Source organism: Marmota monax, unplaced genomic scaffold (genome assembly GCF_021218885.2).
Source record: "Marmota monax isolate L192 unplaced genomic scaffold, Marmota_monax_Labrador192_F-V1.1 WCK01_AAM20220418_F8-fsc00004, whole genome shotgun sequence".
Taxonomy (NCBI): Eukaryota; Metazoa; Chordata; class Mammalia; order Rodentia; family Sciuridae; genus Marmota; species Marmota monax.
In genome coordinates, this window is record NW_026692881.1 from 19,486,842 (window position 1) to 19,501,321 (window position 14,480).

At 52.1% G+C, this 14,480-nt stretch overlaps 1 protein-coding gene across 4 annotated transcripts in view; it reads right to left on the minus strand.

Annotated features, from left to right (window-relative positions):
• Sh3pxd2a (SH3 and PX domains 2A) overlaps positions 1-14,480 on the minus strand; it is a 217,898-nt gene that overhangs the window by 70,431 nt on the left and 132,987 nt on the right. The gene's annotated exons all lie outside the window — the stretch shown is intronic.

Below are 14,480 nucleotides of genomic sequence, written 5' to 3' on the forward strand. Positions count from 1 at the left end.
TCAGCATGAGTGGCAGCTGCCATCTGGCCATAAGTACTTATAGCAGGAAGACATAATGCCCTTGTACCAGAGGGAGGGGTTCATGCTGCCAGAGCAGCAGCTCTGCCCAGGCCCTGCCTCCTACTCCAACCCTTGCAGGTGGCTGGTTTCATGGAGGTGTGCTCTGGGCAGTCACCTATGGCCTCATGCTGAAGGGCCTTGGGCTGTTTAAATGCTGCTCTGTCACGGGGCTGAAATCATTCATAATTTATGAACAAGAGGCCCTGTGTTTTCATTTTGCATTGAGCTCCAATTATGTAGCTGGTTATGCCCAAGGCCTGAGGGTCCTGTTCCACAGACTTTTGAGCTAAATAAATAGAGTACTTAAGCGGAGTGTTAGTAGGCTAGATTTCTGCTAGGTTATCTTCTTCTTTTCTTTCTTCTTTAAAAAAATTTTTTTAAAATTGTAGATGCACACAATACCTTTGTTTTATTTATTTTGTTTTAATGGGGTGCTGAGAATCGAACCCAGTGCCTCACGCACACGAAGCCAAGTGCTCCACCACTGAGCTACAGCCCCAGCCCATCTGCTGAGTATCTTCTGCAAGACAAAAAGCAAATCCTCAATGCAGACCCCCCTCTCACTGCCATATCTCTGGCTGGCCAGACCCAGTCTGGGGGAACCTTAAGGCTAGGAAGACCACGTAAGGATTTAGGACCAGAAACAGGAAGACACTGTCCTAAGTCACGCAGCAAGTAAGTAGTAAGGCTGGGGATAGACTATACCCCACTCACTTAACGTTCACGCCATGCATGGGGTTCAACATTTTCTGGGCATTACTTTCTTTAATTCTTACAACAATCTGCATTTGGCAGGTGAGGGATGTGAAGCCCAGGGGAAATCAAGGTTCTTTCTCAAGGCTCCACAGCAAGGAAGTGATGGTGTCAGCCTTGGACCAAGGCAGGCTGGCTGGGAACGGGGACCCAGGGGCCCTCATGGAGGATATTGTTTTCTGGATCCTCCGCAGTCACTGGCCAAGGCCCATTCATTTCGGCTGTGCCTCTCTTTGTCAATGCAGCCGTGTTCCCACTCACTGTGCACTTGGCAAGAGAGGGCCTGCCCCTTCCCTAGAGTGCTGCCTCTCCCAGAATCCAGGGTACATGTGGGGCAGCCCAACCCGGGACAGGAATGCGCCCCGACCCTCTGGCCGCTAAACTATGCAGTCAGGGAACAGTCAGTCTCCCTGCTCAGGTGGGGAATGGGGTGCGGAGAGGGGCTGGGCCTGGAGCCACCCACAGCCCCTGAGGACTAAGTTCAAGGGCGCCTGCCTAGGCCAGGGCTGGACCAGAAAGCCTGATCAGCCCGGGAACGCTGCAGCTGCCTAGGGGACCGCCCTGGGGGGGCAGCAGACAGGTCGGCTGGGAGAGCTGAAGCTTCCCAGTGAAGACAGGTGCTGTGGTTAGCTGGAGGCACCATCATGGGTGGGTGGTGGGATGCTGTGCGGGGGTGGGGTGGGGGTGGGGGGGGCGGGGGGGTGTCTGAACCTCTACTCCCGCAGCTGCTGCATGACCCCATGGCGATCCCTGGGGTGGCAGCCTCCCCCTCAGTTCTCAGGTTCTCACCTCGCCCGGCTCCACCAGGATGTGTGTGTGTGGAAAAGACAAACTCAACACTGTGCAGAGTTCCAGGATCCCAGCCACCCGCCTCCCTGGGGTGGTCCACCTTGGTGGTCCTCCCCCACTTAGTGGGATGTCCCCCCATTACCCCACCCACCAGCTCCCTGAGAAGCCCAAGCCCCAGCCCAGTACACATGCTCAGGAGAAAGAGGCAGGCCGAAGCCCAAAGCGCTGGGCCTCAGCTCCACAGGCCTGCCTGCTGCTCCCAGCTCAGTCTCCATGGGAGGGAGCAATGGAGCTAGGGTGGTACCCTTGGGACACATTCCCACCCAAGCTGAAAAGCAAAGGGTCTGCAGAAGAGGCTCTTGTGATCAACCTATCAATGGATCAATTCCAGCTATTTGATGAGCACCAGCCCCGTGCATACCTGGGGGCCTTGCTTTGGACCACCTGACTGTAGATACAGCATGACAGTGGGGACAGGGGCACACACATCTTTCCTATGCAGTCCTGTCTATTTCAGGAGTCCTGTTGGCTTGGGGAGAGAGCCTGGCTCCTCAGCCACCTGCTTGATACTGTTAGGGCCACCACAAAAGTGATTCCTTCCTTCTGAAGACTGCCCAGACCCAACGGGAGGCAGGTTGCTCTTGGTAGTCCAAGGCCAAGCCTTGGAGGCTGACCCTGTGTAACTGGGCTGCCTTTGGGGCAAAGCTCACAAGGCTGTAGCAGACACCTGGCTGGATGCTGCCATGAACCAGACCAGGACAGGAATGCAGATGGGGGGGGGGGTTGGGGACAGAACTCATCCCTGAGCAGAGGTTGAGGACACCCACTTTGCAAAGTCCGCCCGTCTCTCTCATCTTGCCTGGTATGATTCGCTGACTATTTCAGCTGGCTGCAGAATGTCTGGTTAGGACTAGAGTCCTAGCAACTATCTGGCACATAGTAGGTGCTTAATAAAAATTTGTTGAATCTCTCCAGGTAGAACTAAAGTTCCTTCAGGGTCTTAACCCTGTCCACTCCTCTATAACACCCTGAACACAGGAGCTGCACAATTAATCCTCAGTGGCTGATGGGAGGATGGACACTTGTTGATCTTAGTCTTGTGGATATCATGGGAAAATGAGACTGACCCCACTGCCCAGGGCCTTCTTGGTACATGCAGCCCTGACCTCGCCTTTGTCCAGCCTTTGCCTTCTGTGTCTAGCTTATGCTGGGCACAGAGGCTCACGGGAAGACCCCTAGCCTGGCAGAACATCCTAAACATGCTGCTGGCTTGCAGCATCTGCTTCAAAGCCTTTCAAAGAGATTAAAAAGAAATTATCCATAACCAATATGGTCTCATAGCAAGATGAATGTTGCAGGAAATGGGAGTCTGCGCAGGAACAACTTCCTTGTCTATGACGTCTGCCGGGAGCAGGGCTCAGCGCAACCCCCCACAGTGTTTGCTGGGAGCCCTGGGCTTCTCCTTACCCCGTTCCTACCCTGCTCTGTGTGGGTCTGGACCAATCCCCTGAGCTCGCAGATGCCACGTAAACAGAGCTGTGCATGCGCGGGCGCGCGTGCACACACACACACACACACACACACCACTGCTTGGGAAATCCCCACATCTGGCTCTCACGTGACTGAGCTATGCCCAGAAAGCCGCAGGACAGGGGAGGACGGAGTTAACCCTTTGGCACCTCAGTGCAGGGGCTCTGGCTGATGCTAAGCTCCACTCCAAGGAGGAGCCTGGAGGAGGCCTGTGCTTAGATGCTCAGATGGTCCTGTTCCTGGTTCATTGCACAAGCAGGGCAAGTCAGGTCATTTCTCTGGGTCTGCTTGGTCTTCCCCGGGGATGTGAAAAGGCTATTCTTTGTCCTGTCAGTCCTGGTCCACCATCAACCACTGGGGGTTCATCTGGATGGATACTCCTCCCCAAGGGAGGCCACAGTCGGCTATCCAGTAAGTACCTCCTAGTGCCAGGCACCTGGCTGGGCGTGGGGCCACTGTCCTATAATCACAGTCAGGATTCACGCCGTCCTTTCACAGGTGAGGATAAGCATCTCAGGAGACCCTTAGAGGATCCTAACAATAAGGAGGTTGGTGGTGGCTCTTGGGGCACGTTCTTGTTCTTTCCAGCCTAGGTGCTGCAACTCTATGGAGCCAGCACCCCTGAAACACACCACACGGTAGGTACTCTGGGACACACCAGGACACCTATTGCTGCGACTGGCCAGGTGTCTTCTGCACAGTTGCTCCTTCCCTTTGCCCCGCTGGCTCATTTAAAACCTTTGGTGAACCAGCTGCGAGAGGCCTGGAGCTTCCCCAGCAGATCTGTGTGTCTTGCACAAAGACTCCAGATCACTCCACTCCAGCTCTGTGTGGCACTGGTGACACTGTATTAACACCATTGTTGACATGCCCACCACTGCCACCAGAGGAAAAGTCTAATACCAACATTTAATCAGAAACTTGCTTCCTATCCAATCAGCTTTCAAAGGTACCATCCCTGTCCCACCCCCAAGGCAGGCTGCCATTAGTGTCCACTGGCCACAGACCTAGAAAAGAGAGCACAGCCCAAGTCTAGGAGAAAGTGGAGATGGGCTCCATACCCATGAGAAGGAGCTGTGCTAGGGGAAGGATCATAAAGAGGCGCCAACTCTATTTCCAAGCCGGGGACCCGACAAGGCCCTGCTGCCCCGGTGCGAGACTCCAGCTCCAACGTGAACTAAATCCATCTTCCTGCCAGATGCTTGGGTCACACTTGGAAACAAGATCCAGAGGGCAAAGCAAAGGCAGTCAGGGAGAGGCATTTTTTTATTTTTCCTTGCAAACTTCTAAGTTTTCCTAAAACTTTGGAAAAAAAATTTTTTTTTTTTTTTTTGCCTTCACATTTCAAAACTGACCAATTCTAGACAGGCCCTGGGCCGACCAAGTTATTCACGCCACATTTCTGTTTCTAAACAAAGTAACTTTAGATCAGAAAAAGGTGCTACAACAATAAGTAATGCACATTTCCCCCAAATCTTTGTTTTTCCATTGGCTCCATTACTGGAAATGTTGCCCGTTGTCACATGTCTCTGAACCAGAATGCTGAAGGCAGGAACAAGTTGCCTTCTGGCTGGGGGCCGTGGTGGGAAGCATTTCTTTGCTGGACCACAATTTGGGTGTCTCCTCCCCACGGGAACAAAACCTTGTGAGTTTTAAATAAAAGGCAGACGGAGACTCGTCACGGCCTCCTGATGAGGCCAGATGGGAAGGCCCCTCACATGGCCAATCTCTAAATGCTGGCCTGGCATTTCAGGGAGAAGAGGCTTAGAACTCTGTCCTCTATGACAGGTCCCCCATTCCTGCTCCTCCAGTCCACTCCTGACTCGGGAGACACTGAAAGCATTTTCCAAGAGCAGCCCTGTCTGTCCAGTCACAATCCGTCTTGGGGACACCAGCACTCCTGCCACCTCGCTGCCTGTCTTCCCTGATCATGGTGATTGGCCCACGTCCAGAATGCAACCCTGGCTTGGTTTTGGACTCCTGAGGAGCCTGACAAAATGCAGATGTCACCCCCGAGATGCTGATTCGGTGGGCCTGGGCAGCGCCTGGGACCTGCATTTCACCGTGCAGGCCTCTGCCCACTCCTTCCCTTCTAGAACAACTTCCTATTTTCCCAGCAGTGATAGGTATGAGTGGGCAGAGAGCGAAGCAAGCAGGACAGAGGGAATCAAGGCTCCGGGCTAGCTGTCTCCTTCCTGGGATTCCAGGATGGGGAAGCACTCCCCTGTCCTGTCTCGCCCTTCCCTGCCCAGGCTCTGTGTCCAAGCCAGTCGGGCAGAGGGGCTGCTGCCTCAGCTGGGTGTCGTGGCACGCGCACACGTGAGCAGCATCACTTTCTCCATCGCATCACTGCCACATGGGCTGGCCATGGAGTTGCCAAACCAATCAGCCTCCTTTCATTTCCAATTAGATGACTTTGAACTCCAGGGTTGACATCAGGCTGAGGACCCAGTGCCATGAAAATTAAAACTGTTTAAAAACACCACCCCGGGTGAGAGGTGCCAGAAGCCCGGGCCTTTACAAGACACGCTTGCTTTGGGGATGGGCTGTGGGAGGGTTCCAGGAAGATCTTGCCCATGTTCATGAAACAGCCTGGGCCTTTCCTGCTGAGGATGGGTGGCCCGGGCAGACAAGGAAGCCCTGGAGATTGCTCTGAAAGGTCCTGCTGCACTCCCTTCAAGGCTTTCTTTCTAGAATTATCTCCTGTCATCCCCTTCCCCAGCAGCCTCTTTACCTCTGCCAGATGAACACTTTTCCTTTCTTCAAACTTCTCAAACTCAGGCTGGGGAGGTGGCGCAGGGGTACAGCGCTTGCCTAGAACTTGCCTTCAACCCCAGCACCACTGAAACAAACAAACAAATTCTCCGTCTAGACCCACATCTGTGATCCTGGCAGTCTCTCCCACCGGGGGACCCTGTCCACCCCTGGAGGATCATCCCAATCTCCTGCACCATTTCCAGTCTTCCCCTACCCCTTGTGGATCATGGTCCTCCTGCCCTGTGTGAGCTGGGGAATCCCAGGTGTACTCCATGGCACCCGCCCAAGAAACACCTAAGTGAAAGGAAGACCTCAGGACCCCTACTCCAGGGGAAGGCAGGCTGCTGCTGGCAGCTGGTCCCTATCCATCTCCTCTGTGGCTGGTGAGCAGGGCAGGTCCAGAAGGAGACAGAGAGCTGGTTCTGTCCTGTGCCCTTCTGGACCTCATTTCTTCCCCAAGATGGGCCTCATTTCTTCCCTCCAGGCCTTCTTGCTCTGCGTCACAGTGGCCCTAGATCCAGCAGCTGGTGGGACCAGGTTCTGCCCAGCCTGTACCCCAGGCTAGTAGCAGCCCCCCTCTCATTTGCATCTGTAAGAGGAGGGGGGACTAACTTCTTCAGATAGAGGAACTTTTTATAGTAGCCAGTACTATGGGCTGGTCTTATTCTAAGCAAATCCACTTTATTAAAAGCCAAACCAATAAAAAAGAGAGAGAGAGAGAGAGAGATTATGGGGCTCTTAGTCATGCCTTGTATAGAGACCCTTTACCCTGTTAAGAATTTCCTTGTGACCAATGAGTTCTTTCTAGAAACCTGGCAGAAGAGGTGCTCTCTTGAGGCAGGCCCCTCCCAGTCTAAAGAACTTCCAGTCCTGGACACCAGTGGACCCCTGGGCCCTGGAATAGGAGGGCTCACACATGAGTGGGTCAGAAGGGCCAGATGTGAACCCTGGGTCTGCCTGGCCAGCTGTGACCTCGGGCAAGCTCCTTAACCTCCCTTTTCTGGTCTATAAAATGGGGACAAACGAGGCGTGGTGGCACACACACTTGTAATCCCAGTGACTCAGGAGGGTGAGGCAGCAGGATCACAAGTTCAAGGGCAGCCTCAGCAACGTATCTGTTGTAACAGTGGCCCACTTTATGCCTAGAATATACATACCCCTTGCTGCTCTGCCACTGAGACTTATTTTTAAAAGGACATGTTCCTTTCTCTTTCTCTCTCTCTGCTCTTCCCTAATCTCCCCCACTCTAATCCCAAGAGAAACAGGATTACTTTTGTTCCCCATCCTAGGCAGATTAACCTGTCCTTAAGTACACACCCACCACAGTAATCCAGACTTTGGGGATGGCACCAGAAGATCTTGGGAATGACTGTCTCCTAAATAAATAAGTGAATTACAACTCGACAGAGAACTCGCAGAATGTAGCCTTTGAATCACCTCTTTAAAAGCCCTCTGTTCCCTCTGATGGGCAGAATCATAGCCTCTGGGACAGGAGTCTCCTGTGATTCTCCTTTGCTAGCAAAGCAATAAAACTTTTTCCTTTTTCTTAAAACTATGTTCTTGTCCCCATTCATTGGCAGTGGGGACAAGGGCAGAGATTTTGGTAACAGCGAGGCCCTAAGCAACTTAGTGAGACTCTATCTCAAAATAATAATAATAATAATAATAATAATAATAATATTATTATTATTATTAATGGGTTGGGCATGTGGCTCAGTAGTTAAATGCCCCTGGTTCAGGGCAGTTAGGAGATGAGGTTTGCTCAGCCCTCTCCTGTCTTGAGTTGCTGCTGGAGGGGGCAAGAACCAAAGGTGGAGCTCTGCAGATGGAAGCTAACCTCTCCTGTGCCTAGCCTGCTTAAGGCCCTGTAAAAACCATGTAACCGGGTGAAGGCTTCCTCAGTGCAGGCACTTCATGTTTGTTACTTTCATTTCCAGCCTCAAACACATGGCCTGATAAAGTGCTCCCATGACCTCCTTTTTAACAGATAAAAAACCCAGGCACAGGGAAGTTAAGGACTTGCCAAGGTCACACAGCAGGCAGGGATGGGATGTGAAAGTAGGCATTCCTGCTTCAGTCTGCATTTTTTTTTTTTTTTTTGGTTACTGGGGATGGAACTCAGGGGCACTCAACCACTGAGCCACATCCCAAACCCTCTGTGTATTTACAGACAGGCTCTCACTGAGTTGCTTAGAGCCTCACTGCTGCAGAGGCTGGCTTTGAACTTGTGATCTGCTGGGATTACAGGCATGCTCCACTGTATCCGGCAAACCCTGTATTCTTAACTTGACAGACCACTCAGCAACGACTGCATGTAAGTTTTGTCTCCTCTGGGGCTCAGAGAATGGAAATAAATGCCTAGTTAAATTTTTTTTTTTAAACATACATTCTCTTCTATAGCACTTTATTTTATTTTGGATGGTGCTGGGGATTGAATGCAGGGCCTGGAGCATGCTTTAGGCTTTACCACTGAGCCACACTCTCAGCCCCCAGATGAATCTTTTGACTCTCCAGCCTAAAGTACGGTCAACTTCTCCCCTTCTTTCATAACCCATCAACAATAAGACGATAATAAAGCTAACTCAGGGCAGAGTGAGGTTCAAACCCTGCTTGGTTCGACTGATGCCAAAACCTAAACACTCAACCCCAGCAACTCTGCTCCTTCGCAATGGAACAGCATTAACGCTGATCTCATCACCTCAGCCCAATAACACCATTTAATGATGCTGCCTGGCAGCGGGGCTGAGCTCACTGCTTTTCCAAGGAGAAACATAAAGTAAACAGGACTTCATGAGGAACATCGACGCTTGCCTAAGAGAACAGACTTGCAACACTCTTGAGCAACCAACCTCATTTGCATTTAAACGAGCTGGAGCTCCTCACAGCTTCCTTGGTGGGATGGAGCACCTGGCCCTCTGCCTGGGTGCTGTCGCAGGGCCACGCTGATCTGAGAGGCTCATTGGCCACCTGCGCCCCCTTGTGGCCGGTCTCGGAACTCCACACAGCTTCCTGCAAGGCTGTGAGATTGGGGGATGGGGCACTCCTCTCTTCACAGGTCTGCAGAAGCCCTTTGGACCCTGCCTCTCTGGGCTCCTGGATAGCTGCTCAAGTTGGGGAGCACTCATAGATAATAACACTAGGTCCCCCCTGCTGCCTGGCATGGCACAAAACCCTCTACGTGCATTGTCTCACTGAGCTCGGAACGTGAAAGTCCCTGCCAGGTCACTGTTTCTACGGCTATCCGTTTTACAGGTGTGATGGTTAGTGCTAGGTGTCAAGCTGGCCAAGCCACAGTCCCAGGTGTGCTACCACTCATCCAGGTGTTGCTGAGGAAGGTAGTTTTGAAGCTGTGATTAAATCAGTTGACTTTGAGTGGGCTGAGCCAGTAAGGTGAGAGGCCTCCAGGACAGGGCTGAGGCTCCCCTGAGGACATCTCCCTGGGGACAGCAGCTCCAGCTTGCACCTGCACTCCAGCCTGCCCTTCTTCACCCCAGTCCCCAATACAATAAAGGCCTTAAAATCTCTGCCCTGCTGGTTCCACTTCTCCCGCGGAACCCTGACTGACACAACAGAACAGGTAAGCTCAGAGGTGAAAGAGTTGTCCAGGGTTATGTGACTGGCACACTGGGGACCTGAGAATAGGAACCCAGGCAAGTGGCTCAGATGCCTCCCAACTTCCACGCATCCCATCAGTGAGGTCCACCCAATACCACCGGTCTTACCCTCCGCTGAACTCCTCTGCCATCCCTACTGGTCTCCCCACTGTTGGTCTCCACTTACCAACCAGAAAAATCATTCTATAATCAAAGTCAGATCACACCAGGTGAGGTGGTGCATTCCGGTAGTCCCAGTGACTCAGGAGGCTGAGGCAGGAGGATTGCAAGTACAAGGTAAGCCCCAGTAACTTAGTGAGACCCTGGAAAAGGGCTGGAGAAGTAGCTCAGTGGTAAAGTGCCCCTGGATTCAAACCCCAGTACCAGAAAGAAAGAAGAAGAAAGTCAGATGATCACATTTACCCCTCAATTCAGAACACTTTGGTGGCTCATTTTACTCAGGGAAAGTCAAAATTCCTAAAATGGCCTTCAGCCCTTTCAGTGGGTGCTGCCCATCTCACCCGCCCTTAGTCACATCTCTGTTCTCACCCCTGTCATCCTGCCATCCCCGATTCTCCACTCTGGTTACAAGCCCTATGAGCAGCCAGCAGACCCACCCTGGGTCCTTGCACCTGCTGTGCCCCTGGCTAGGTGACTATGTGGCTTCAGAAAAAAAAATTATATATATATATATTTTTTTAAAACTTATTTACTTATTTTTATGCAGTGTTGAGGATCAAACCCAGTGCCTCGCGCATGCTAGGCAAGTGCTCTACCACGGAGCCCCAGCCCCAGCCCCAGATATATCTTTATAACCTCAACACCTCGCAGAGTGCCTGGCAGACAGCTGGCGCTCCATGTGAACTAAAGTATCTGGGCTATCTGGGCTGCACACAAGCCACACTTAGTCCTCCTGGGCCACCTCTTCGCATGTGCTCTCTCTGGATTGTCAAAGTGTGCAGCACTCTGCCCCACATCAAGAAAACTCCTCTTTTGTCCAATGTCCCCAATTTGAGGCAGACTCTTTCCTGACCCCGGCGGGTTCATTCAGGCACACCTTCATTTTTCCGTCGACTCCCCTGTTCAACAAGCCAGTGGCCAGTGCTGGTGAAAGCCCTGCAGCCCAGGTCTTTGCTCTTGAGGTGATAGGTGACGGTAGGCAAGAAAACCCACAAGACAACTGATGGGTGGTCAGTGATATAGAAGGAGGCAGTGACCTGAGACAGCAGCGAGACAGTGGAGGATTGGCGTGGCTTTGATGAAAGGTGATGATAAAGCAGAAATCCTAAGAAGGGATCAGCCATGTGAAAGATGGAAGAGGAGCGTCCCAGACAGAGGGAACAGGAAGTTCAAGGTGTCACAGAGGAATGAGCTTGATGTGTTTAAGGCACAGAGGGTGACCATGCATCTGAGCAGGATGGACTCAGTGGGGTTTTTGTGTGCGGGGAGAGGATGAGGGCACAAGAGGGTAGAAGCCAGGTTAGGATGGTGGGCAAGGACCAAATCATAAGGGCAGTCCCTGGGGGAATTCAAGCAGTCAAGTCCATTATTTGGTATGAGCGCCCCCTAGCTGTGATGTGGAGAAGGACAGGAACAGGTAAAGGTGAAAGCAGAGACCAGGTAGGAAGCTGGGGCCTTCTGGAGAGGAGGTGGGGAGAAGCTGGTGGCTCTGGAGGTCAAACTGGCAGGTCAGAGAAGCACAGGAGCCCTAGATGATGGACTTGAACAACAGGTGAATGGTAGCAGCTCCTGAGAGGGGGAAGGTACTGGGAGCAAACAGGCTCATGGCAGGGAGGAGCACAGGTGACTGTGGGACCACGCTCGCTGCCTTCCAGTTTTCAAGGGCACATTCCCTCTCCTCCACGAGGCTGCAAGCTGCCAGAGAACTTTCCTCCTCAGTTGAGTCCACCCTGTCTGACCCTTGCTTCAATTAATATCCATAAGTATGCCTAGAACATTGCCTGCTACCTAGGAAGCTCGCCCAAGGTGCTAGCTGCTATGATTTAATAAGCATCTACTATGTGCTAGGCTCTATGCTTGAGCAGGGCATGGTGGGAGCGTCTGTGGTCCCAGCACTCATGGGGCCAAGCATGACTCTAGGAAGCTTCATTACAGAGCAGCACAGAGCCCTATACATGCACTCCATTCTGTACTTCCCCAGGACTCTGGGCAGTTACCCCCTCTGAACCTCAGGTTTTCATTTGCAAAATGGGAATCCAGCCCCCCCCCCCCCGCCATGTGATATCACTCTGAGCAGCAAGTGAGGAAACATGTAAAGTTCCTAGCACATAGTAGATGCTTATTAAATCATAGCCGATAGCACCTTGGGAGAGCTTCCTAGGTAGCAGACAATGTTCTAGGCATACTTATGGATATTAATTGATCTGGCCTTCACTATTACCAAGAGGTGAAATTTACCTAGTGTTCTCCAAAGAAACAGAACCAATATGGGGACATAGAGAAAAAGAGATTTATTTTAGGAATTGGCTCAAGTGATTATGGAGCGTTGGTGAGTTCGAACACTGAAGGTGGGGTTTGGTAGGTAGGAGCCTGAAAAAGAGCTTCAGTAGATTTCAAATGTAAGTTGCTGGCAGAATTCCTTGCTGGGGGTGGGAGCAGGGTGTCTTTGTTCTAGTAAGATCTTCAACTGATTGGATAAGACCCACCCACATTAGGGAAGGTAATCTGCTTTACTCAAAATCCACTGATTTAAATGTTAATCTCACCCAGAGACATACTCACAGGATATATCCAGCCTCACAGAACATTGAAAATAAAGCTTGACCAAATATCTGGGGACAATGGTCCATTCAAGTTAGCATGTAAACCACACACACACAAAGTTAACCATCACGAGGTAGGCATAACTGTTATCCTAATTTACAATTGAGAAAACAGGTACAGGAGGGTAAGAAATCTGCACAAGGTCACAGACAAAAGCAGTCAGACTCTCCTGCTTGGCTCCAGCGCTGGCACTTTCTACCACGACACTAAGTGGCCATTATCATAAGCATACCAAATGTAAATTAAATTTCTCCATCCATCCTTTTCCTGGCCTGAAGGCAGAAGGCACAGAAACTGGAGGAGGATTTTCCTGGGGGAGGCAGCTTGGGTGGGGCCCAGGATTGCTTAGGAAGCCACTCAAAAACTAAGCTGCAAGAGCCTGGGGTGTGGAGTAGGGACAGAGGACCTAGCTTTTTCAGGGGGAAACAGGTTCAGAGTGGAAAACGGATTTATCTAAGATGACAGTTGAACCAGGAGTAGGTCCCAGGGCTTCAAAAGGTGATGATGACAATGATGGTGTCTACCTGGTAACTTAGGTAGTTAGTTATGTGCTAGGGACTACTCCTCAGTCCCCCTCCCAGGGCTGAGAATTGAACGCAGGGCCTCACACAGGCTAAGCTAACACTCTGCCAGGGAGCTAAATCCCCAACCCCTGTGCTAGGGGTTTCACATTAACTTCTTTAATATTTTGCATGTGACATATATTCTATTATCATCTTTGTTTTAAAGAGAATGAGGAAACTTCAGCACAGAGAGGTTAAGAAATTTGCCTAAGGTCACACACAGGAAGAATTTGAACTCAGGCTCAACCAGTATACTATACCTTTGAGGCCCAGGGCAGGTTTCTTGGGGGGAGGGTGTGTCATGACACTACACAATCCCAGTCTTGTACCTCCCTCTCAGCTCTCCCATCTGGGCCCTGCCTGGAAGTGACAGCTAAGATGAGGCCACAGTCCCTCAGCTCCTCACCCTCCTCTTCATAAGAGGAAATGCCCTTCTGCCCCAGTGGGCGGGCAAACCTGAACCCGAGAGGCCCACCTGACAGTCATGGACACACCTCTCCTCACAACCCGGTGGGCCCCAAACAGGTACACAAATACACTTGAATACAGACTCCAGCCCCCACCACCAGATCTAGCCCAGCTCACTGGCACACACCCCTAGCCTTCACACCCAGACAAGTAAATGTAGCCCCGGAGCACACAATTATCTGGACGACACATGTCCACCCCCAACACACACATCACTGCACAACTTTCCTCCTCCCAATGAGCAGGTAAGCAAGCACTCGTATGCGCAACACACAGAAACGGTACCCATACTCACAAACACAGCAGTTACATCTATCCCAATTCACATCACAATTGTGTGCTATCATTCAAGGCACACGAACCTCTTCTTGTACCCAGACCAAGGCACCTGGGCACAAGAGCCGTTGCCGCAAGCTACTGCCTACATTCTCAAGGGCCAGACCCCTCAGATGGCTGTCCAAGGATGCACCATCTCACAAACATGGGCCACACACGGGTAACATAGATTGCTCCAGCCTGTCCCTGCCCCACCCCCAGAACACAGAGCCCTAATTCCTGGGGACCACACCCCACACCCCTGCATTTGCCATTTGGAAGAACAGTCTCGCGCACCCCTAGAGAACTCTTGACCCCAGCGGTCAGCGCACAGCACGCAGCGTCCGCCAGTGGACTTGCCCCACCTCGCTCTCCTAGTCTCCGCCCACTTCGCAAACTCCGGGAGGGCCTGGGCACCTGTCAGGCCTGTGCAGAACCCGCTGCCCCCTCCCACGCGTCTCGCCCGCCAACAAGCCAAGCCCCCAGCTTGCAGCAAGGTGAACGCGCTCGCATCTGGGGAAGGGGAAGGTCCACCATACAGGCGCTAAAAACTCAAGTCACTCAAGGATGACCGCTTTCCAGTCCTTCTCAGGGGAAAAAGGCCCGTCTCTATTAACCCTTCCATCACCGCCGCACCACGGGAAGGAGCTGCCCAGCAGTGGCCACCGCAGCCCGGGGGAAGGGGGAGGGATCTGCCTGCCATCGCTGTGGGGGCTTGGACCCGTCACGAGACAACCCCACACTCCCCATGCATCCACCTCCGCTCCCACCCGGGAGCCCAGGGGACCCGGTGGGAGAGATCTCAGGGGGCAAGGGCTAAGGAGGGGGCACCTGGAATATCCCTGGCTTCTCAGGACCAAAGCGCCAG